The sequence below is a fragment of the Esox lucius genome, chromosome 14 (genome assembly GCF_011004845.1).
Source record: "Esox lucius isolate fEsoLuc1 chromosome 14, fEsoLuc1.pri, whole genome shotgun sequence".
Taxonomy (NCBI): domain Eukaryota; kingdom Metazoa; phylum Chordata; class Actinopteri; order Esociformes; family Esocidae; genus Esox; species Esox lucius.
In genome coordinates this window covers 1,435,559-1,457,896 of record NC_047582.1, presented here as the reverse complement: position 1 = coordinate 1,457,896, position 22,338 = coordinate 1,435,559, and the positions used below count along the sequence as shown (strand labels likewise).

The 22,338-nt window shown below is 45.6% G+C and overlaps 1 long non-coding RNA gene across 1 annotated transcript; it reads left to right on the top strand.

The window, feature by feature from the left end:
• Positions 1-1,996: 1,996 nt before the first annotated feature.
• On the top strand, positions 1,997-3,071 carry LOC114840844. Its single transcript, XR_003782859.2, has 2 exons — positions 1,997-2,320; positions 2,478-3,071. It is a non-coding gene; the product is annotated as an uncharacterized LOC114840844 (long non-coding RNA).
• The last annotated feature ends 19,267 nt before the right edge of the window (positions 3,072-22,338 follow it).

The window sequence follows — 22,338 nt, the reverse complement described above, 5'->3', positions numbered from 1 at the left end:
AAAAGGTAGGGCCTATCTAGCAGAGGACGGAACGGAACCTCCTGATTGGACAGAAGGACCGCTTGTCTTTTAACAGGAAGGAGGGGTGAAAAACACGGAAAAGCGCCTATTTTCAAAACATGAGTACTCCCGAAGATACTTTCGCTATTATAATGAATTATTTTGATGCAGGGCATACATACGACTTGGTAGTTGATATGTTGTCAACCAATCACAACATCAGGATGATTATACTACAGGGGTGATAGTAGAAAAAAATCCTGAGCCTGAACTTTTTTTCCCTGGGAGGTAAGCGGGCCTCTAAGCCAAGATATATGCCCTGATCAACATAATTGTCAAGCGGGATCCAGGGGTGTGCTCCCCTGGAAGAACATTTTGATAAATAGTGCCTTAAATTATTATTAAATATTATAGATTCTGGTGACTTTTGTGGATATAAATGGACATCATTCAGACATGAGATGAACAAACCCAATACAAGCCTATATTACAGTAGCATCTTTTTGTAGAGCACCAGAGCTCCTGGGACCCTGGGCCTGTTCATTAATCCATCCCTGCTTTTACTTATCTTACTTATTTATAGTCACTTACCTGCATACTTATTGCTTGTATAGCATACTGAGACTACAGATACTACAGCCATATTAAGAAAGGTCAGTGGGTGGCAATTATAATACTCCAAAGTAAACTATTGATTAGTAACCCAACCACTGACTTAAGGGCATGAACAAGGAGATATAAATTTTTCTGAAAAATGCACCATTTATTTTAAATATATTTTTTAAACAGTTACAGTGCAACAAAACCGTTTGTAATACAACACTCAATGTGTTTATTCAAAACCATTTGCTATTAAGAACACAATAATTGGCAATAATTTAAAGTGATTTCTCTATATCATAATAAAGATCAGAGCAAAAATCTTCTACATCTGAGCCAAACGGTCTCATGAGGGCCTTAGCAGTATTGGACACCATGTGAACAGTGTCTCCTGATATATCTAGGAGATTAGGGTTCTCCTTCCTTGCTAACGTTTCAAGCCCAGATTTCTTTCCCCTCATCACAGCACAATTATCCAGAAGAATGCTAGTGACTTGTCTCCACTCCAGCCTATATGATTGCAGGACATCTTTTAGTTGCAGCATCAGTGCTGAGGCATTTGCAACATTAACCTTTTTGCTGGCAAGATGCTGTGTTTTCACACTGCCTGCATCCTCGTCATAAAATCGGACCAGTACATTTAGAATCTTATCCATGCTTTTGTCCGTGGCCTCATCAATGTTAAGTGAAAACATGTTATTCTTAAGCTTGTCGGACAGATTTCTTTTAAATTCTGGCGAGATGCCGTGTGTAATAAGATAGCCCGCATGCTGCCTCGAGACAGATGCGTGAGAGCGAGTTTATCCTCCGCTAATTTCTGACAGAAAGTGACGAGTGGACGAGCGATTGTAAACGACAGATCAAACTCTGCAATGAAGGAGCACAAGCGAATTTTTAAATCAGCCACGCGATCGGTCATCGAGGCTCGGATATCTGCTGTGGCTGTTGCCCCCGGCAAACGTGAGGTGTGTTGAATTGCTCGGACAGCTGCTTGATGACTAGGGTCTAACTCGTGCCGTGGCAGCACTTTTTTCCCGCTAGTACCATATAATATTTTCCTTGCGCACAAAGTGCAGAAACATGCTCCTGCTTGCCGGAGTTTTTGACACCAGCTTCCAAAGGGCTTTTCGTCTCTACCCACCTCCTCTATCCAAGACCAGCGCCATTTATTCTTTATGCCTTTATCGACGAGTTTGGTGTCTTCCCCTGGCTTCATAAAGTTGCGCTCCATGACTTTTCGCGTTTCGCGCTGCCAGTGTGGGAAACAAAACAAATTCGCACGTGGAGTGACAGCTGAATCAATCTGATTGGCCAAAACCCAAGACCAGCCCCTACCCTATTACTGATTGGCTGAAGTAGGCTTACTGGTGTGGTTTAGTGAAAGCGCCACTCAGATCTTGGGAATTGTCAGATCACGCGAACGCGAAACTGATATATATTTTTTTTTCGCAGACACATCTGTACGCCGGAAATCCGGCGTGGCGCCGGAGCGCTATCAGCCATGTTATACGCACGGGTTGTACAGAAGGAACAACTATTCACAACTGGATGAGGTGAGACGTGCCATCCTTACAGAGCTGCATGGACCAGGGCAACTATTCCGCTATCGGACTATGTGGCAAGTACAGCAAAAACACAAGCTACGTATTAAACGACACACAGTGATGAGACTGCTGAAGCAACTAAATCCACAAGGAACGGATGCGGGAACAAGCCGGAGGTTTGTGAGGCGTACATATCACTCCATGGGTCCAAACTACATTTGGCATGTAGATGGATACGATAAGCTGAAACCCTTTGGCTTGACCCTCTCAGGATGTATAATTTAGTTGTTAGATGATAAAGATACTAAAACAATGTTGACTTTTCCTTTTCAGAAAAAGCGACTGCTGTGTCCCTAGAGGATGTCCTGCTGTTTGCTACAGGGCTCGCATCACTTCCACCTGATGGAATAACACCACTACCATGCATCGAGTTCTTACCAAATTCGCCATTCCCTATGTCAAACACCTGTGCAAATGCCCTAAAGCTCCTTTTCCTTGAGACCTACAGTGTCTTTTAGACAAACATGGAGTTTTGCTTACAGAATTCTCCAGGCTTTGGGTGCATTTAATGCTGTGCCAAGTCTGGATTTTGCCCAGTCTTAAATATGTAGTTTATAAAGCATAAGAGTGCATGCTCAGTTCAAAGTATTTTAATGTGTATTATTTCTGTTCATTACTTTGTTCAATGAAAAATCACAGAATTTTTTTTAAGTACAGGTCACATTACAAGTAACAGTAAAATTGTACTCAGCTAAAATGTATGTAGTTTCACATTTGAAACAGTGTATAACATGTTGTGCTTGCAAACAAGCTTGTTAACAATACCTCTTGAAAAGAACCACGTTTCTTTGGTTGTTCAGACCTACAATTGACACACAGTTAACTCGATGGTGAATCCGAAAATAAACAAATATAGTTTGGGAGTTACATTTGAGTTTAATGTATGTCTCCACTCTGATATGACACTGCATACACTGAACTCCACTTGCCAAACATGATACTCAAACAGCTAAGCCACATTTGAGAATGTTTTCCTTTAACATCTGGCCTTTAAGAGTGGGCTGCAGTAGACCATATTTATAGGCCAGCTATTTCTTTCAAGGTGACAAAGTTCTGAGGCTGACTCCCAATTATGTGGCTGCTGTAATCCATTTCGCTCAACAGTCTGTTGAAGATAATCCTGGATGTCTGGATCACTGCATGAATGAAGAGTTTGCCTTGACTCTGCAAACGTATCCAGTCCTTTGAACCAAACCTGCATAGTGACACAATAATTTACCATAAAGGGAAAACATGACTTCAAATCCAAATGTATTTCCAATAATATGTGTGGTGCAATTTATGCTTTAATACACATTACATATTTTTGTGAGAATGGATATAGTCAAGTCATTGTCAGTTGATATATGAGGTAAGAGATAGAGTTCGTCTGTAGTTCCCCCAGGACATGATGCATGTCTGGAGAGTGTAATCCTGTGCTTATTCCAGAGGTCTGTGCTCTCATCCAGGTCTTTTTGCAGAACATTATTGAAGCAGAATCTCAATAAGTCCTTAAGTTCATGGCTGCCATTAAAGTGTCCAGAGTCTCTCAGGTCTCCAAACAGGTCCATCCAAAATTGAGCCCTAGGAATACAATTGAAAGTTAGGCTACTTATTTTACACAAGAGCACAAGATTATAACTATTGAATAACTATATAAAGTAAAGTAGGCTACAACAAAACACATTAATGTTGCTGCTGCCAATATCAGCAAAATAAATCTGATAGTGTGAATGCATAGGTGGAAAGGCACTGCATGACCCCTCAATAATGCATGAGTGGATATGACTGCAGCAGAGGGCAGCACCTGTCAATTAGGCTACCTGAGATCTCAGAAACACAAGGAGAGTGAGCGCTGTCAGACAAAATGATTAACACATAACAGGAAGATATTTTTATGCAGTCTGTTGTGATATAATGTGATTTCAGTCCACGGGCACAACCTATTAAAGCTACATCGTCCAGTTTTATGTGGCCAGCTGCTTTTATCAGGATGATAATATGCAAATATACATAACTATATGTCCGTGGTAACAGCAAATACATATTGGACCTTTTTGAAAGGTCTATTTGAAACTTTATTGTTACCTAATTCAATCGAATTAGCAGTTTATAGCGTGATCAGGCATGACATTAACGTGATTACCATCTACTATTTTATATTCATTTGGGAAAGATTAGAGCCCACCCAGACTGTTTTACCTGCTGCAATACTTTTTTATTTGACTGAAATCAGTTTTTGGCAGATGAACACTTTTTGCTGTAACACAATTACACTTATAAGCGGCCGCAGTCTGTATGCTCGTGTCTGAGGGTACACTGTATTGCAGCCATGGTGCCATTTTCAGTCCCATGGTCTGTAGTGTTCTCGCATCCGTTCCTTGTGGATTTAGTTGCTTCAGCAGTCTCATCACTGTGTGTCGTTTAATACGTAGCTTTTGTTTTTGCTGTACTTGCCACATAGTCCGATAGCGGAATAGTTGCCCTGGTCCATGCAGCTCTGTAAGGATGGCACGTCTCACCTCATCCAGTTGTGAATAGTTGTTCCTTCTGTACAACCCGTGCGTATAATCATCCTGATGTTGTGATTGGTTGACAACATATCAACTACCACGTCGTATGTATGCCCTGCATCAAAATAATTCATTATAATAGCGAAAGTATCTTCGGGAGTACTCATGTTTTGAAAATAGGCGCTTTTCCGTGTTTTTCACCCCTCCTTCCTGTTAAAAGACAGGCGGTCCTTCTGTCCAATCAGGAGGTTCCGTTCCGTCCTCTGCTAGATAGGCCCTACCTTTTCCGTTAGAAGTTAATGTCGTTGTGTTTTCCTATTTGGCGTTGTGTTTTCCTATTTGGCGTTGTGTTTTCCTATTTGGCGTTGTGTTTTCTTATTTGGCGTTGTGTTTTCCTATTTGGCGTTGTGTTTTCCTATTTGGCGTTGTGTTTTCTTATTTGGCGTTGTGTTTTCCTATTTGGCGTTGTGTTTTCCTATTTGCCGTTGTGTTTTCCTATTTGCCGTTGTGTTTTCCTATTTGGCGTTGTGTTTCATGATTTGTTGAAGTGTTTTCGTATTTGTTGATGTGTTTTGCACTTCTCGGCCACCGTACACCGTACTCAACATGCCTTTTGCAACTATTCCAAATGAGCTTGTAAGGCGTAAAATCTATTTGTATAAACAAAGGTTTGGCAACACAATGGATCATTTAGCCACTCCCCCAGCAACTGGTTATCAACCAACCAAAGCTTTCTTTGTACCCCCTACCGCGGACCTCCATTTTAATGTGTTTTTATTTTATTCTTTTTTTATCATTTGTGATTCATTGTCAAAGTGTATATTTTACCTTGAATAATTGCTGTATGAAAAATACTATGTAAACATTGTTTTACAAATGGTTTTATTTTTGAATAATAAAGCTGACATACACATTATTTATTTTTCTATTTCTTCTACAATGACACAAATCTGGAGGGTTTGGGAAAATATGTAAAATCTGGGGGGTTTCCAAAACTGTCATAAAACCTTCCAATGCCATTGCCTGTTATGTAAATAGCCAGCCGATGCTCCCCAGGGTGATTTCTCGGGTATGTATTAAAATTAATCATTGATGCAACATCTCTGAGTGGTCCACTAGGTCATATGCCAGCACAACATAGAAATTAGTTCTAGATGAAAATTGGTTGGTCACCTCTGCGGTATTCATTTCCACACCGTTTTCCTAATATTAGTCAACCATGACTTGTCGCCGGTTTGACACTTTGATAATGGAGTAAAAAACTTAAATTAATTGTGTGGGGTAGTGGTTGTCTGAACCTCATCTCAAGTCGTACATTCCCTGACTTGATCAAGGATAGGTGCTGACCACATTCCTGATCCGGCGTGCAGTTGAATGCATAAAGGGCATAACCGTGTAAGAAGTCAGACCTGTCAATAGCCAAGGTTTGGTCCTTTAGGTGTTTTCCTGAAGCTAAGGCCAATTGGTAAAATCCACTCACTGCTGACCCCATTGTGTAACTTGGTTGGAATGGTTTGCTAGGAAATTGCTGACTGTCTATATACATAACCATGAACTCCAAATGATAATGTTTGAAATTAAATAGATTTTTTGTGTAACTTCCTGTAAAACTGTCATTGTCCACCAATCCAATGACAATACATTTTGGTCCTAAAAATAGGTTTTCCTGGTTGCAAATGCGACCCCCCCGCCGGTAAACTAAATGTCTTCATACACACTCTTTCAATTGGGTACTTGGGATTGGTTGAGAGTAGCGCTTGAGCGTGTCCAAGTTTCACGGCTGGTGACGCAGATAATATATGCAAACGATAACGCACATCCCCTGCCCCCACAAGACAGAACTTGTCTTTACCACGGACTATCCTAACCTTTATGTCAACGCCGTTTAACATGTGTTTCTCTTGAAATAAGATATCGCTATGAACAGGGCCAATCATTTTAAATGTTGTTCTATCTGTTGAATAGGCAGCCCTTTTCATGAGTTTCGCCTGCAGGGTCCGTAACATCCATGTGACCTGCGGCATCCTTGTAACACAAACCAGCTGAAAACTGTCTTTAATGTATCACATCCATAATTCAAAATGCTCTATATAACGGCTCTGTAGGGGTATGTGTTGCTACTCTGGCTAATTAAACGATCACCCAAGGAGACAACCACTTGTGAAAATAGGGTAGCTTGTTCAGGTAGTTGATAACCCCAACACATGCTCCGGCATGAATATTAGTTCTGTCCGGTTTAGTGACTTTTACATGCAGGTACAACAAAGAATTGTTTAGATCAACGCAGTCTTCGCCATTTCCTGCAATAAAGAACTCCAGAGGGGGCTGTGTCTGATATTGCTGATTGGGTTGTGATTTCAATGTATGTATTTCTCTCAATAGATGTCTTTTGGCTTTTCATCCGACTGCAATTTCAGACACTCAGAGGTCATGTTAGCAAAAGCCTCCAAAGAGCTAGCCATACTAATAACTTCTCTTGCCAACATGGCAGTGCCATAGAAAGGGAATGCAATAGCAAAAAACCTTTCAGTTTCTGAACCAACTGAGGTCTCTCCAGATCCCTAACATCTCAGACTGATTGAATGGAATAACTCCTAAGGGAATACCTCCTTTAGCAGTGAACGGTGTATGGGTACAAATCCAACAACTACTCTGGTTAATTGTCCTGGCAAATTGTAGGGAAAGGGCCAAAAATTTATTAATACCATGATGACCATCCTCGTGTCTATGTGCATCAATGTTTGGGACTAGAGCACCACCACACTGTACCACCAGGAAACACAAAGAAACAATTACCATGAACATCGTGATCTATATACCTCAGTAGTGTAAGAATCTACTTCCCTAGTGGCTAACTAATTCCTAACTAGTATTTAATCCAACACAAATATCAATCACAATGGTTCTATTTGGCACATAACAATTGTGAAGAATTCTTCTTCCTGTCCGTTGGTCAATTAGGATGGTCTTGATGCTGATCCCATATGTCACTTTATCTGTGTAGAGTCAGGAAAGACCAGGATACAGTTCGTGTTGTCGTAGGGTCAGGTAGATAATCTGCATAACCTGCAAAAAGAACAAAGAGAGAAAGTGAGAGTATGGGTGTTTCTATGTAAAAGGTAGATTATCGGCCTCAATTTTGCTAAATGACAGTTGCAGTGGTTGCATAACAATGTATCAGATTCTGATCCCTTTCTATGCATCTTCACCCGAGATAGGACCCCGGTTGCCTATTGCAACCGGTTCTGTAGTCTCAAGGCTCTGCTCTTCGTCATGTTGTACCACTTTGCAATGAGTAACATGTATCCACCTTGGTTTACCCTGTACCTTCACTGCTGATCTAGTGACAAGTAAAACTTGGTAAGGGCCTTCCTACTTTGCTCCTAATGTCTCTGTAAGGTGTTTCTTTATCATTACCCATTGTCCCCCCTCAGGGGTTGTCCCCCACGCTTCCTTGACCTGTTTGTCTGCCTATGCTACTGATTCTGACAGTTGCATACAGTAATTAAGCATAGTATCACTCATGATCCTCTCCTTGAACTGCCACCTTAACGTGGTGGAGGGGTTTGAGTACCCGAGTGACCCTAGGAGCTATGTTGTCTGGGGCTATATGCCCCTGATAGGGTCTCCCAAGGCAAACAGGTCCTAGGCGACGGGTCAGACTAAGAGCGGTTCAAAAACCCCTTAATGATGAAAGAAATCGTGTGTTCTGTGACGTCGCCCGGCATGGCGCAGCCGGGGCCCCACCCTGGAGCCAGGCCCGGAGTTGGGGCTCGTTCGCGAGCGCCTGGTGGCCGGGCCTTTCCCCATGGGGCCCGGCCGGGCCCAGCCCGAACGAGCGACATGGGGCCGCCCTCCCGTGGGCTCACCACCCACAGGAGGGACCATAAGGGGCCGGTGCATAGAGGATCGGGCGGCAGTCGAAGGCGGTAATCCCCATCTGGGAATTATTTCACGGATCAGAACTTTTGCCGTGTGCTGTGCTGTCCCTTTCTTGGTAGGATAAGCCTCCACCCATCGTGAGAAACGGTCAACAATTACCAACACGTCTTCAAATCCTATACTCTGAGGCAGAGTAATGTAGTCAAGCTGTAAGTGTCTGAAGGGTCCTGGCGGGGCAGGTGCCCGACGTGTCTGAGCTTTCACTTTTCCCTTTTTATTGTTTCCCATACAGATGTTGCAGTTTGCTACGATAGTTTCAGCTTCCTTCCGTACACCAGGGTTCCACCATTTTCCAACGAAACGGTAGATTATTTTGTCTACGCCAACATGTCCCAAAGAGTGAATCTGAGTTATTAGGTATGGGAGGAGTGTGTTTGGTGCAACCCACCTAAGGTTGTATTTCCACACACCTTCTTTGTATGTGTTTGCATCCTGCAGACATCCATTCTCATAATTCATCTTTTGGTGCATTGTTCTGCATTTCTTTGATGTGTTGGAGAGTGTCCAATGTATATCTTCTCATGAGTCTGGGTGATAGTGGTGTCCGCTTGGCAGCTGCCTTCGCAGCCCTTTCCGCCAGATCATTGCCTTTGTTCTCTTCTGTGAGAATCTTGCCATGTGCTTTTGTTTTCATGATTGCAATTTGAACTGGAGAGCTTCCAGTAGTGCCATTACTTCTGGTCCATTCTTCACGTGAGCCCCCAGTGATGTCATGAATCCTCTATTCTTCCAGATTTTTCCTAAATCATGTGTGACCCCAAATGCATACCTTGAATCAGTGTAGATGTTTGCTGTTTTCCCTTCAGCCTGTTTACATGCTTCTGTCAGAGCCACTAGCTCTGCAACTTGTGCTGATGTTCCTACTGGTAAAACACCAGATGCCTCTACATCACTTGATGTAGTAACTGCCCATCCCGCCTTCCTCTCTCCCCCCTCCACAATGCTGGAACCGTCAGTATAGAAAACAAGTTCAGGATTCACAAGAGGATGGACTTTCGTGAATTCATCACAGAGCTGGTCCAAAACCAACTCACAATAGTCATGTTCAAGCAATGTGGAATCAGGCGGGAGCATCAAGGTGGCAGGATTAGAGGGTGTACCACGCTGTATGCTGATATTCGGCGCCTCCAAGACTGTGGACCATTTGTTCCAGCGTGCAGCTGTAACTTGTGCAGCTCGGTTCATAGTCAAGAGAGTGTGCAAAGCATGTGGGCATTTGATGATAAGCTGTTGGTCAAGAACAAGAGGTGATACCAGGGATACAGCAACGTAGGTGCCCTGCATAGCTCTCAGACAAGGACCCCAGCCTAAGGCTACAGTAACCCACAGGTTTTTGGCGATCTCCATGGTCTTGTGTCAGAACTGATGTCATGTAGCCATCTTTTTCAGCCACAAAAAGGGTGAATGGCTGTCCTGTGTCAGGAATGCCCAGAGCAGGTACTGACGACAGTGCCATCTTGAGTTTGACAAAGGCATCTTTCTGTTGTTCTGTGAACTGAACTGGATCCTTTGAGTCAGGGTCACCCTTCAGGAGATCATTGAGGGGTCGTGTTATTTCAGCAAACGAATCCACCCAACATCTGTTGTAGTTACACAGGCCCATGAAAGAACGTACATCTTTAATGGTAGTGGCTTCCTTTGCAGCTTGGATGGCCGCAGTGCGACTTTGAGTCATTTCCCGCTTCCCCTGTGAGACTAGCTGCCCTAGATAGGTGACCTGTGACTGCACGATTTGTGCTTTGTCAGGGCTGGCCTTGTGACCTTTTGCATGTAGATGGTCCAGCAGTGTTCGGAGGTCCCGTGCATGTGTCATCTCATCTTCAGATGCCAATAGGATGTCGTCCACATATTGTATGACAACTGAGGACATTGGAGGCAAGTCTTATAGATGCTTCCGTAACGCCTGATGGTATATGGAGGGGCTATTTTGTAGACGCTGCGGTAGGCGTGTCCATTGATACTGCTGACCGTCTACAGTAAAGGCAAGCCACGGTCTGACATCAGGATGTAATGGTACTGACCAAAAGCCATTAGCCATGACAATCACAGAAAAAACAGAGTGTTCAGGTGACAGTGAGGTGAAAATAGTAGATGTGTCTGCCACCAGTGGGGTGAGTTTGGAAATGGTTTCATTTGCGTTCCTGTAGTCTACAGTCACACGCCATGCACCTGTTGGTTTTTTCACTGGCCAGACCGGGCTATTCGATGCAGAATGTGTCTTTTCCACAACACCCATGTTATGTAAATCTCCAATAACTACCTTGGTTGCAGCCATGGCTCCTTTACTGATAGGGTATTGTTTTGTGCAAGGCGGTGCTTCACCTATAAGGCGTACAGGGTCCATATCCAATTTACCACACTCATTCTTTTTGGTGGTCCATATAGAGTGGTCTTTCAAATTTGTTGTTTCAACCTTCCTGATTCGCCATGTCACCTTTCCTTCATCGATGTCCAATGTGGAGTCCAGTTTCATGATAACATCAAGGCCCAAGATAGGCTGATCAAACGGACCAACCCCCTCCTTGAACTGTGTTGTGGAAATTTCTTATACAATGTATTCTGACTGTATAAAGGAGTGAGTCCCACTGTTAAGATAGGTACAGGAATGTGTGGGACCTGGTATTTGCATAGGGGACATCTATTGTCTGTCCAGATGCAGATCAATGGGTTTTAGGACAGGATAGGAGAAGATACAACAGGGGGCAGTAAGGTCAGTTGGCCCCTTTGGGTAAACACTACAGAAAACATTATGGCAGGAAGGATAAGGTGGGGGAAGATAGCATTTGACGTGTGTGATAGAACAAAGGGAAAGGTGTTTGATTGACATGAAACAGATGGCAGCATCTTACCACACCCCTTTTTCCTATGTAATAAATACAGTCGAAATGATGTTTTTATTTAGAAACTATCCACCGTTACTTTGTAACCTGTATATTTTCTCCTTGCAAGTTTCATTAAAACCGTTTATTGCGCAATCGATTTCTCCTGTCTTTCCTACCATTTTCATAGAACTATTTGGAATTTAGAAATTGCCATCACAACTGCCACCTTAACGTGGTGGAGGGGTTTGAGTACCCGAGTGACCCTAGGAGCTATGTTGTCTGGGGCTATATGCCCCTGGTAGGGTCTCCCAAGGCAAACAGGTCCTAGGCGACGGGTCAGACTAAGAGCGGTTCAAAAACCCCTTAATGATAAAAACTAACTTGTGTTCTGTGACGTCGCCCGGCATGGCGCAGCCGGGGCCCCACCCTGGAGCCAGGCCCGGGGTTGGGGCTCGTTCGCGAGCGCCTGGTGGCCGGGCCTATCCCCATGGGGCCCGGCCGGGCCCAGCCCGAACAAGCGACATGGGGCCGCCCTCCCGTGGGCTCACCACCCACAGGAGGGACCATAAGGGGCCGGTGCAGAGAGGATCGGGCGGCAGTCGAAGGCGGGGGCCTAGACAATCCGATCCCTGGACACGGAAACTAGCTCTAGGGACGTGGAACGTCACCTCGCTGGCGGGGAAGGAGCCTGAGATTGTGCGTGAGGTTGAGAGGTTCCGACTAGAAGTAGTCGGGATCAACTCTACGCACGGCTTGGGCTCTGGAACCACACTCCTTGAGAGAGGATGGACTCTTCACCACTCTGGAGTTGCCCAAGGTGAGAGGCGGCGGGCTGGTGTGGGTTTGCTTATAGCTCCCCAGCTCTGCCGCCATGTGTTGGAGTTTACCCCGGTGAACGAGAGGGTCGTTTCCCTGCGCCTACGGGTCGGAGATAGGTCTCTCACTGTTGTTTGTGCCTACGGGCCGAACCGCAGTGCAGAGTACCCGACCTTCTTGGAGTCTCTAGGAGGGGTGCTGGAAAGTGCTCCGACTGGGGACTCTATCGTTCTACTGGGGGACTTCAACGCCCACGTGGGCAACGACAGTGACACCTGGAGGGGCGTGATTGGAAGGAATGGCCCCCCTGATCTGAACCCGAGTGGTGTTCAGTTCTTGGACTTCTGTGCTAGTCACAGTTTGTCCATAACGAACACCATGTTCAAGCATAAGGGTGTCCATCAGTGCACGTGGCACCAGGACACCCTAGGCCGCAGGTCGATGATCGACTTTGTTGTCGTTTCATCTGACCTGCGGCCGTATGTCTTGGACACTCGGGTGAAGAGAGGGGCGGAGCTGTCAACTGATCACCACCTGGTTGTGAGTTGGATCCGATGGCGGGGGAGGAAGCTGGACAGACTCGGCAGGCCCAAGCGTACTGTAAGGGTCTGCTGGGAACGTCTGGCCGAGTCTCCTGTCAGAGAGATCTTTAACTCCCACCTCCGGCAGAGCTTCGACTGGATCCCGAGGGAGGTTGGAGATATTGAGTCCGAGTGGACCATGTTCTCCACCGCCATTGTCGAAGCGGCCGCTCAGAGCTGTGGCCGTAAGGTCTCCGGTGCCTGTCGAGGCGGCAATCCCTGAACCCGGTGGTGGACACCGGAAGTAAGGGATGCCGTCAAGCTGAAGAAGGAGTCCTATCAGGCCTGGTTGGCTTATGGGACTCCTGAGGCAGCTGACGGGTACCGACAGGCCAAGAGGACTGCAGCCCGGGTGGTTGTGGAGGCAAAAACTCGGGCCTGGGAGGAGTTCGGTGAGGCCATGGAGAAGGACTATCGGCTGGCCTCGAAGAGATTCTGGCAAACCATCCGGCGCCTCAGGAGAGGGAAACAGTGCCCTACCAACGCTGTTTACAGTAGAGGTAGGCAGCTGTTGACCTCAACTGGGGATGTCGTCGGGCGGTGGAAGGAGTACTTCGAGGATCTCCTCAATCCCGCCGTCACGTCTTCCATTGAGGAAGCAGAGGATGAGGGCTCAGAGGTGGACTCGTCCATCACCCGGGCTGAAGTCACAGAGGTGGTTAAGAAACTCCTCGGTGGCAAGGCACCGGGGGTGGATGAGATCCGCCCTGAGTACCTCAAGTCTCTGGATGTTGTGGGGCTGTCTTGGTTGACACGCCTGTGCAACATCGCGTGGCAGTCGGGGAAAGTGCCTCTGGGATGGCAGACCGGGGTGGTGGTCCCTCTTTTTAAGAAGGGGGACCGGAGGGTGTGTTCCAACTATAGGGGGATCACACTTCTCAGCCTCCCCGGGAAAGTCTATGCCAGGGTTCTGGAGAGGAGAATACGGCCGATAGTAGAACCTCGGATTCAGGAGGAACAGTGTGGTTTTCGTCCAGGCCGTGGAACACTGGACCAGCTCTATACCCTCTAAAGGGTGATGGAGGGTTCATAGGAGTTTGCCCAACCAATCCACATGTGTTTTGTGGATTTGGAGAAGGCATTCGACTGTGTCCCTCGCGGCATCCTGTGGAGGGTGCTTCGGGAATATGGGGCCCTTGCTAAGGGCTGTCAGGTCCCTGTTCGACCGAAGCAGGAGCTTGGTCCGCATTGCCGGCAGTAAGTCAGACTTGTTCCCTGTGCATGTTGGACTCCGGCAGGGCTGCCCTTTGTCACCGGTTCTGTTCGTAATTTTTATGGACAGAATTTCTAGGCGCAGCCAGGGGCCGGAGGGTGTCAGGTTTGGGGACCACACGATTTCGTCTCTGTTCTTTGCGGATGATGTTGTCGTGTTGGCCCCTTCAAGCCAGGACCTTCAGCATGCACTTGGACGGTTTGCAGCCGAGTGTGAAGCGGTGGGGATGAAAATCAGTACCTCCTAATCCGAGGCCATGGTCCTCAGTCGGAAAAGGGTGGCTTGCCCACTTCAGGTTGGTGGGGAGTGCCTGCCTCAAGTGGAGGAGTTTAAGTATCTAGGGGTCTTGTTCACGAGTGAGGGAAGGATGGAACGGGAGATTGACAGACGGATCGGTGCAGCTTCTGCAGTAATGCGGTCGATGTATCGGTCTGTTGTGGTGAAGAAAGAGCTGAGCCGCAAGGCGAAGCTCTCGATTTACCACTCAATCTACGTTCCTACTCTCACCTATGGTCATGAGCTTTGGGTCATGACCGAAAGGACAAGATCCCGGATACAGGCGGCCGAAATGAGCTTTCTCCGCAGGGTGGCTGGGCGATCCCTTAGAGATAGGGTGAGAAGCTCGGTCACCCGGGAGGAGCTCAGAGTAGAGCCGCTGCTCCTCCACATCGAGAGGGGTCAGCTGAGGTGGCTTGGGCATCTGTTTCGGATGCCTCTGGAACGCCTTCCTGGGAAGGTGTTCCGGTCCCGTCCCACCGGGAGGAGACCCCGGGGAAGACCTAGGACACGCTGGAGGGACTATGTCTCCCGGCTGGCCTGGGAACGCCTCGGTGTCCCCCCGGAAGAGCTAGAGGAAGTGTCTGGGGAGAGGGAAGTCTGGGCATCCCTGCTTAGACTGCTGCCCCCGCGACCCGGCCCCGGATAAGCGGAAGAAAGTGATGTGATGATGATGTGAAACGGACCAACCCCTATCTCAGCATCAATCGTCATTGGACCAATAGAAAATGATAATGGTTCTGTTTGTTGCATGTCTGTTTCCCCCCCCCACACACCCGTAGCTCTCATCTTCTTGCCGTTGTACACAGGATGTATATGTTTTACATAGGATGTGGGCATCACAGTAACTTCAGCTCCTGTGTCCACTAAAAAATCAATCGGGTAGTTGTTTACCAGCATATTCACATATATCCCATCAGACTTCATGTGTACTCCAGCAGAGATGGGCCGTAATAGGGGGTCTGTTAGTTTCCCTCCACCGCTTCCAGCAACCTTTGCTGTTGCTCATGAGAGAGTTCTTTCAATTTTTGCATTAGCATTGTGTCCTTAGGATTGTTGTCCTTTTTCCAAGTACCTTGGTTTCTGTTTGACCCGGTCTTGGCCCTTTTGTTTTTCTTATAACAATCATGTTCCCTGTGGCCAGGGATTCCACAGTAGTAACACGCCCCTTGTATCTTACTTGGTCGGTTTTTAATTGCTTTAGATGCGTTTTCTACCTGCATCAATCTGATGACAGGTGGCCTAGTGACATTGTGATTCATGTCTCTATCCAGTCTTGCTAAAGCATCAGCTCTTTCTCCATATGTAGCTTTATCCCAGTTTTTAGTAGTAGCAACATATGTTTTTCTCAGATCTTCATGTATGGATTGCATCAATTGATGAAGAATAGCGCCATTTTTTATGTCAGTGAGCGCATCATCATCCTCCACTCCAGGTAAACCACTGTGTCTGATCACAACAGCCTTAAATCGTTCTTCAAAATCTAAGAATGATTCCTTTGGCTTTTGAACACATCTGGTTATCTCTCCCCAATTTGTGGTGACATTGGTCAAGTCTTTGACATATGCCTGTACTGCCTTCCATCCACTTCTGTCATCTTGGCCGTCCTCACCTTGTAACAGAATGGATTCACGGTTTGTCAAAACAAACCCAAGGAGTTGAACTCCATTCATGGGATGCAAATAGTAGATTGACTTGAAGCGTTTAATAGCATCCCATGTCTTCATTCCTACCTCACAGGGATGTTTTAAATGTTTAGACCATTCATCAAGTTGTTTTGGTTCAGCAGGGTTATGATAGGTCATTAAAACCTTCTTTCCCCCTTTGTCTGGTCTCACTAACTTGGACTTCAGAGGTCTGACATTTATTTCGTCATCATTAGAATCGTCATCTGAGTCTAAAGAGTCCCAGCCAGGGAGGTCACTCCATGTCGGATCCCAGATACCTGATGCCTTGGCTGCTTTTTTCATTTCAGCTTGTGGGTACAATGAGGAGGGGGTTATTTTAACTGAGGGAGGAGCCACTTTGTCCACTCTCTCTCCCTTCAGCTTGTTCAGATCCTCCTCCTTTTTCTGCTTCTGTTCAGCCAACGCCCTAACATTTTCTTTCTCCTTTCTCATAGCTTTTTCATGGTTATCTTTAAGAAATTTATCATTCCTTTTCCTAATCTCTGATAATACAATCAACGACCAGCGTGTTTTTTGTAATCAATCAGACATTCTCTGAATTTTCCCCCATATTTTCTGTATATCAGAAAGATTCCATGAATTATCTTTTCCTGGAAATTAAAGACTTCATTTCTTTTCTTCACCTTACTTGTACAAGATTATTATTGCAATTACTACACACGTGTCAACCTGCTATCCAAATAACAAGGACTCCTAGATGAATAACGAAGCTTTGCACTAAACAGTGGCCTATATTAGGACTTTACACATGTGTCACTTACTACTCAGTCTAGTAAGCACTTCCGATCACAACAGGGAAGATTTCACACTACAGACAGTGTACTTGGATACATATCACTCAATTGCATGTACTATCACAACATATAACCTGACCATTTGTTCTTTAAAAGGTGTAGATTCTGACTCAACCACTGTCAGAGGATGAGGAAACCAACTCCCAAATGGGTGTGCACTGTCAGCAATCTTCTCCTTTTGATAAACGATGGATGTTTGATGAATTTGATCTCAGAACCCAACCAATCCCGGTCTCGGCTACCAACTGTTGGCTTATGGCTCTTTTGTAGAATAATAAAGGACCCAAGTCAGGGAGAGAAGCGTTCCTTGTTGTTTATTCACAAAATATATTACATGTCTGTCTTAAATGTTCTGCCTTCTACCGATCTCTCTCTTCGTGGTCTTTCCAGATGTTTCTGTGCTTCTCCAAATGTCTTTTTCTTTAACAGCATATATATACTAGACAAACCTATAGCACACTGGCTGTCTTCCAATCATATAAGTGCAACGTATGTTCCACCCTCCCTATGTTCCTTGGACCCATACAGGAATGTATGGACAAAATGTATGGGGGATGTGTGGGGTAATGAACACCAACACCACATGTCCAACCATTGACCTTTGTGCAGTTTCCAAGCAAGGAAAGAAAATGGCACATATTTGCAAAGCAGTACTCCGTGTTGTGTCCTCTAACAAAAGTATATCAGGAAAAACATGTCTGTGTGAAAGGAACTGTGAATTAATCCAACTGTTTTCATACATTCACCAGACTTACAGTGTGGGAGTGCCATCTTTCTAAAATATATTCTTAATCAGTGGTGTTCCCCTTGAGTTTCCTACGAGTTCTATGTCTTCTTTTAACCTTGGCACTTGTTTTTTGTCTCATTATTGCGTTTTTACTCTTTGGTAGGCTCCTCCTACCATGTGGTCTCTTTCTAACACCTCGAGTCATAACCATCAATCCTGATCCGTCCTGCTGTTTTGTTTGTCGTGACACAACACAGCTGACAAAATCGCCAACAATAATCCTTGCTGCATTTTTCAGATGTGGTTTTGCAATTGAGAACCCACGCTTCAACAAAGGTATTGCCATCCGGAGAAGCCCTCGGAAAAGGCCCCCAATACCAGCCCCATACATTGCAGCACTACCATGATACCCGGTAGACCGTTACCAGCCTGTGTTGTGTAGTATTCAACATACCTTTGAGGATCATTGTAGAGTTTCTGAGGCTGCATCTTCTAGTCTAAAAGATTGTTTGACGGGTCTGAAGTGTAATTTTGCAATCACCTTCCCCACTACTAATGAAACCAGCTGATTCTGATCAGATTTTATTTCAATACAGGTCTCATCAAACTGACTCTTACTAATAAGTACGTAGTGTGACTTGTCGTACATCATTGTGACAACTTTGTTATTTTTCCCTGCAATATGTACAGTTCTCAACAGCGGGACATGACTGTCACCAACTCGTTGATAATCAATTATATCTGTGTAGATGTATAGGGTGTTAAACCCTGCCAGAATATCTGTGGGGAATGGTCCGCACCATGGCGCGTACCACTGATCACCTGGTTTTAAGCCTAATATCTGTTCCACTAAAATTCTAACTGAAATGGGGCTCACCTTTTAGAGACATTCTTTTTTAAATTCATCATACCCCGCCCATACACCAAGTGGCTTTACATAAATGTTGAGCTCTGCCACTAGTTTTCCTATGCCGTTGTAATAACCAGTGTTGAGTTCATACTTCCAAGTTTTGTCGTGCTTCGAGTCATGTTGTTCAGATGCGTTTTCACCCCATGTAAAAGTCTTCCACATATGCAGGTATTTGAATTAAAAAAAAAAGACACTTCCCAATCACCTTTCAAATCTATACCTTTGGCAAATTTTGTGGTATAGCTCAAACTCGAATTGTTTGAATAGATATGTCTCGCCGAGTTACTGGGCAGCGTTATGTAGAAACCACTGTCACCTATGCTGTTCGCAGTCAATGTAAATGTTTTATCCAGTTTCTAGGTCAAGGACTTGTTCCGATGGTATCCAGTTGTTAAATTTCTCAGGCCAACCAAGCCATTTCACAAGATTCATTTTCTTCCCTTTCTGTACTTTATCATCCAGAACTGCTTCTACTTTAAAAGTTTTTTCCTTAGCCACGATTATTTTCAGTAGTTCCTGTTCATAAAATTTCCTGACTATCACAACATCATCGTAATATTTTATTCTATATACAGGAGATACCCGCAGAATGCATTCTGTTATTGTCAAATATTCATCTGTGTACCCTTTTTCATAGCCTTTTGTAAACGCTCCTCTCAACTTTGAGGTGTTGTGGCGTTCTTCCTTCTTTTAATATGTCTTTAAATGCTTGCTTTACCTTGATAGCGCTTTTATTTCTCAACACACGAATCAATGCGTATTTGTTTAATACATCTATGCATGTTAACATACATTTCATGTTATTTTTTGGCTGCAGTACCGGAGGCTGCAGTTTCAGGACCGCAGTTCTAGGACCCTCGTTTTTCGCGACGACAGCTCCACCTATCGAAATGGATGACCGGAAGGCAGTATTCGACCCAAGCTGTTTCAGGACCGCATTTCTAGGACCCTAGATTTTCATGACAACACATTTGATGACACTGTGGAGGGATATGTGATGTGTGATTGATATGTGATGATATTTTAGGAGACAATTATACCCACAAAGAAAGGTATAATATTTGAAAATATGTTCAAATTATAAACCTTGGATAATTAAAGAACTTAATAAGAATAACATTAGAGTGGAAAAACAAATGTACATATTCCATAGGTGTCAAGACCCAGTGTAATTTGATTCGAGGTAAATGAACTAAGCAAATTAAGGATGCTAAATGGTCTAAGAAAAGGTGGAAAATACATTTCAGTGTGGAAAATAGTGTGATCCCTGGATAGGCCTCAAAACATTGTCTGGGACTACAGAGAACCAATGTAAACCCTGCAACATGAGCAATGATGGGCGTAACTTCACCAAAGAGCAAAAGTCAACAAAGCATAATAACATCAATAATAAGCTCCTGAAGACCTGCTACAAACAACTGGCCCCTGTCTTCTGTGAACTGTTCAACTGGTAGGAACATACAGTTCAGCTCTGTGGAATACCACTACCATCTGCCTTGTTCCAAAGAGCATACTTCCCAATGACTTCTGGCCTGTAGCTCTTACATAAGTGGTGATGAAGAGTTTTGAACATCTGGTACTTTCGCAAGTACCAGCGACGGTCCAGAACGTGGCAGATCAACTTGTTTGCCTACAAGAAGGGTAGAAGTGTAAATGATGCTGCCCTTACATTACTTCATCATATACACTCCCATCTGGAAAAACCAAAAGCACATGCCAGGCTTGTGGATTTCTCTAGAGCCTTTAACACCATTCAACCACATCTGTTGGGAATAAAACTACTAAACGGGCAAATACTTTACTCATACTGTGGGTAATTACATTCCTTACACACACACAGGGTTCTGTCATCTCCCCGGTGAATGTACATATGCAACATATGTATTCTGTGATGTATTTTATTATTTTATTCTATGCTATATTATATATATTAATCAAAGTTCTCTTGGGAAAGTTAAACTCTAATCTACTATATTTGATTTCACGTCATCATTGTAAGGAAACGTGTCTTTGGGTGATATGAAATGGATCCACTGCTTCCTCCTGTTCTGCTGCTGGTGTTGAACCTCCACAGCAGGATGGATGGGCTGATGGAGGACATTTCCTTTCGTGTGGATGGGCATGCTGAGATTACATTTGTTGAATTGGACATGGCTGCCAACATTGACCGCATGTTGGTAGAGCGGATCATCTTGTATATACCTGTAAATACAGTACATACCTGTACGTACACTTAATTTTGTATGTGTGTGCCGCCACAAACAAAGTTCCCACAGGAAAAATATATTGTTATATTCTATTGTATTTGCTATGGCTTTTGCAGTCACTAGATCTCAACCTGAACTTTGTAATGTTGGAGAGGCAAGACAAGGACGACTCTGGGGCCAGATTCCAGATTATATATACATTATTCATTTTTTAATGTTAACCAAATCAAACAACAACAATAACCCTTCCCTACACCACATCCAGACCGACATCCATCATCCCCCCCACATCACTCCATCCACCTTCATCCTTCACTGAGCGAGACAGAGAGAAAGAGACAGAGGAACAAGAAAACAAATATAAAAAACATGTTACTGACTGTCCCCGAACGGGCGACGTGGGGCCGCCTTCCCGTGGGCTCACCACCCACGGGAGGGACCATAAGGGGCCGGTGCGAAGTGGATCGGGCGGCAGTCGAAGGCAGGGGCCTAGACAACCCGATCTCTGGACACGGAAACTAGCTCTAGGGACGTGGAATGTCACCTCGCTGGCGGGGAAGGAGCCTGAGTTAGTGCGTGAGGTTGAGAGGTTCCGATTAGAGGTAGTCGGGATCACCTCTACGCACGGCTTGGGCTCTGGAACCACACTCCTTGAGAGAGGATGGACTCTTCACCACTCTGGAGTTGCCCATGGTGAGAGGCGGCGGGCTGGTGTGGGTTTGCTTATAGCTCCCCAGCTCTGCCGCCATGTGTTGGAGTTTACCCCGGTGAACGAGAGGGTCGTTTCCCTGCGCCTACGGGTCGGGGATAGGTCTCTCACTGTTGTTTGTGCCTATGGGCCGAACGGCAGTGCAGAGTACCCGACCTTCTTGGAGTCTCTGGGGGGGGTGCTGGAAAGTGCTCCGACTGGGGACTCTATCGTTCTACTGGGGGACTTCAACGCCCACGTGGGCAACGACAGTGACACCTGGAGGGGCGTGATTGGGAGGAACGGCCCCCCTGATCTGAACCCGAGTGGTGTTCAGTTATTGGACTTCTGTGCTAGTCACAGTTTGTCCATAACGAACACCATGTTCATGCATAAGGGTGTCCATCAGTGCACGTGGCACCAGGACACCCTAGGCCGCAGGTCGATGATCGACTTTGTTGTCGTCTCATCTGACCTGCGGCCGTATGTCTTGGACACTCGGGTGAAGAGAGGGGCGGAGCTGTCAACTGATCACCACCTGGTGGTGAGTTGGATCCGATGGCGGGGGAGGAAGCTGGACAGACTCGGCAGGCCCAAGCGTACTGTAAGGGTCTGCTGGGAACGTCTGGCCGAGTCTCCTGCCAGAGAGATCTTTAACTCCCACCTCCGGCAGAGCTTCGACTGGATCCCGAGGGAGGCTGGAGATATTGAGTCAGAGTGGACCATGTTCTCCACCGCCATTGTCGAAGCGGCCGCTCGGAGCTGTGGCCGTAAGGTCTCCGGTGCCTGTCGAGGCGGCAATCCCCGAACCCGGTGGTGGACACCGGAAGTAAGGGATGCCGTCAAGCTGAAGAAGGAGTCCTATCAGGCCTGGTTGGCTTGTGGGACTCCTGAGGCAGCTGACGGGTACCGGCAGGCCAAGCGGGCTGCAGCCCGGGTGGTTGCGGCGGCAAAAACTCGGGCCTGGGAGGAGTTCGG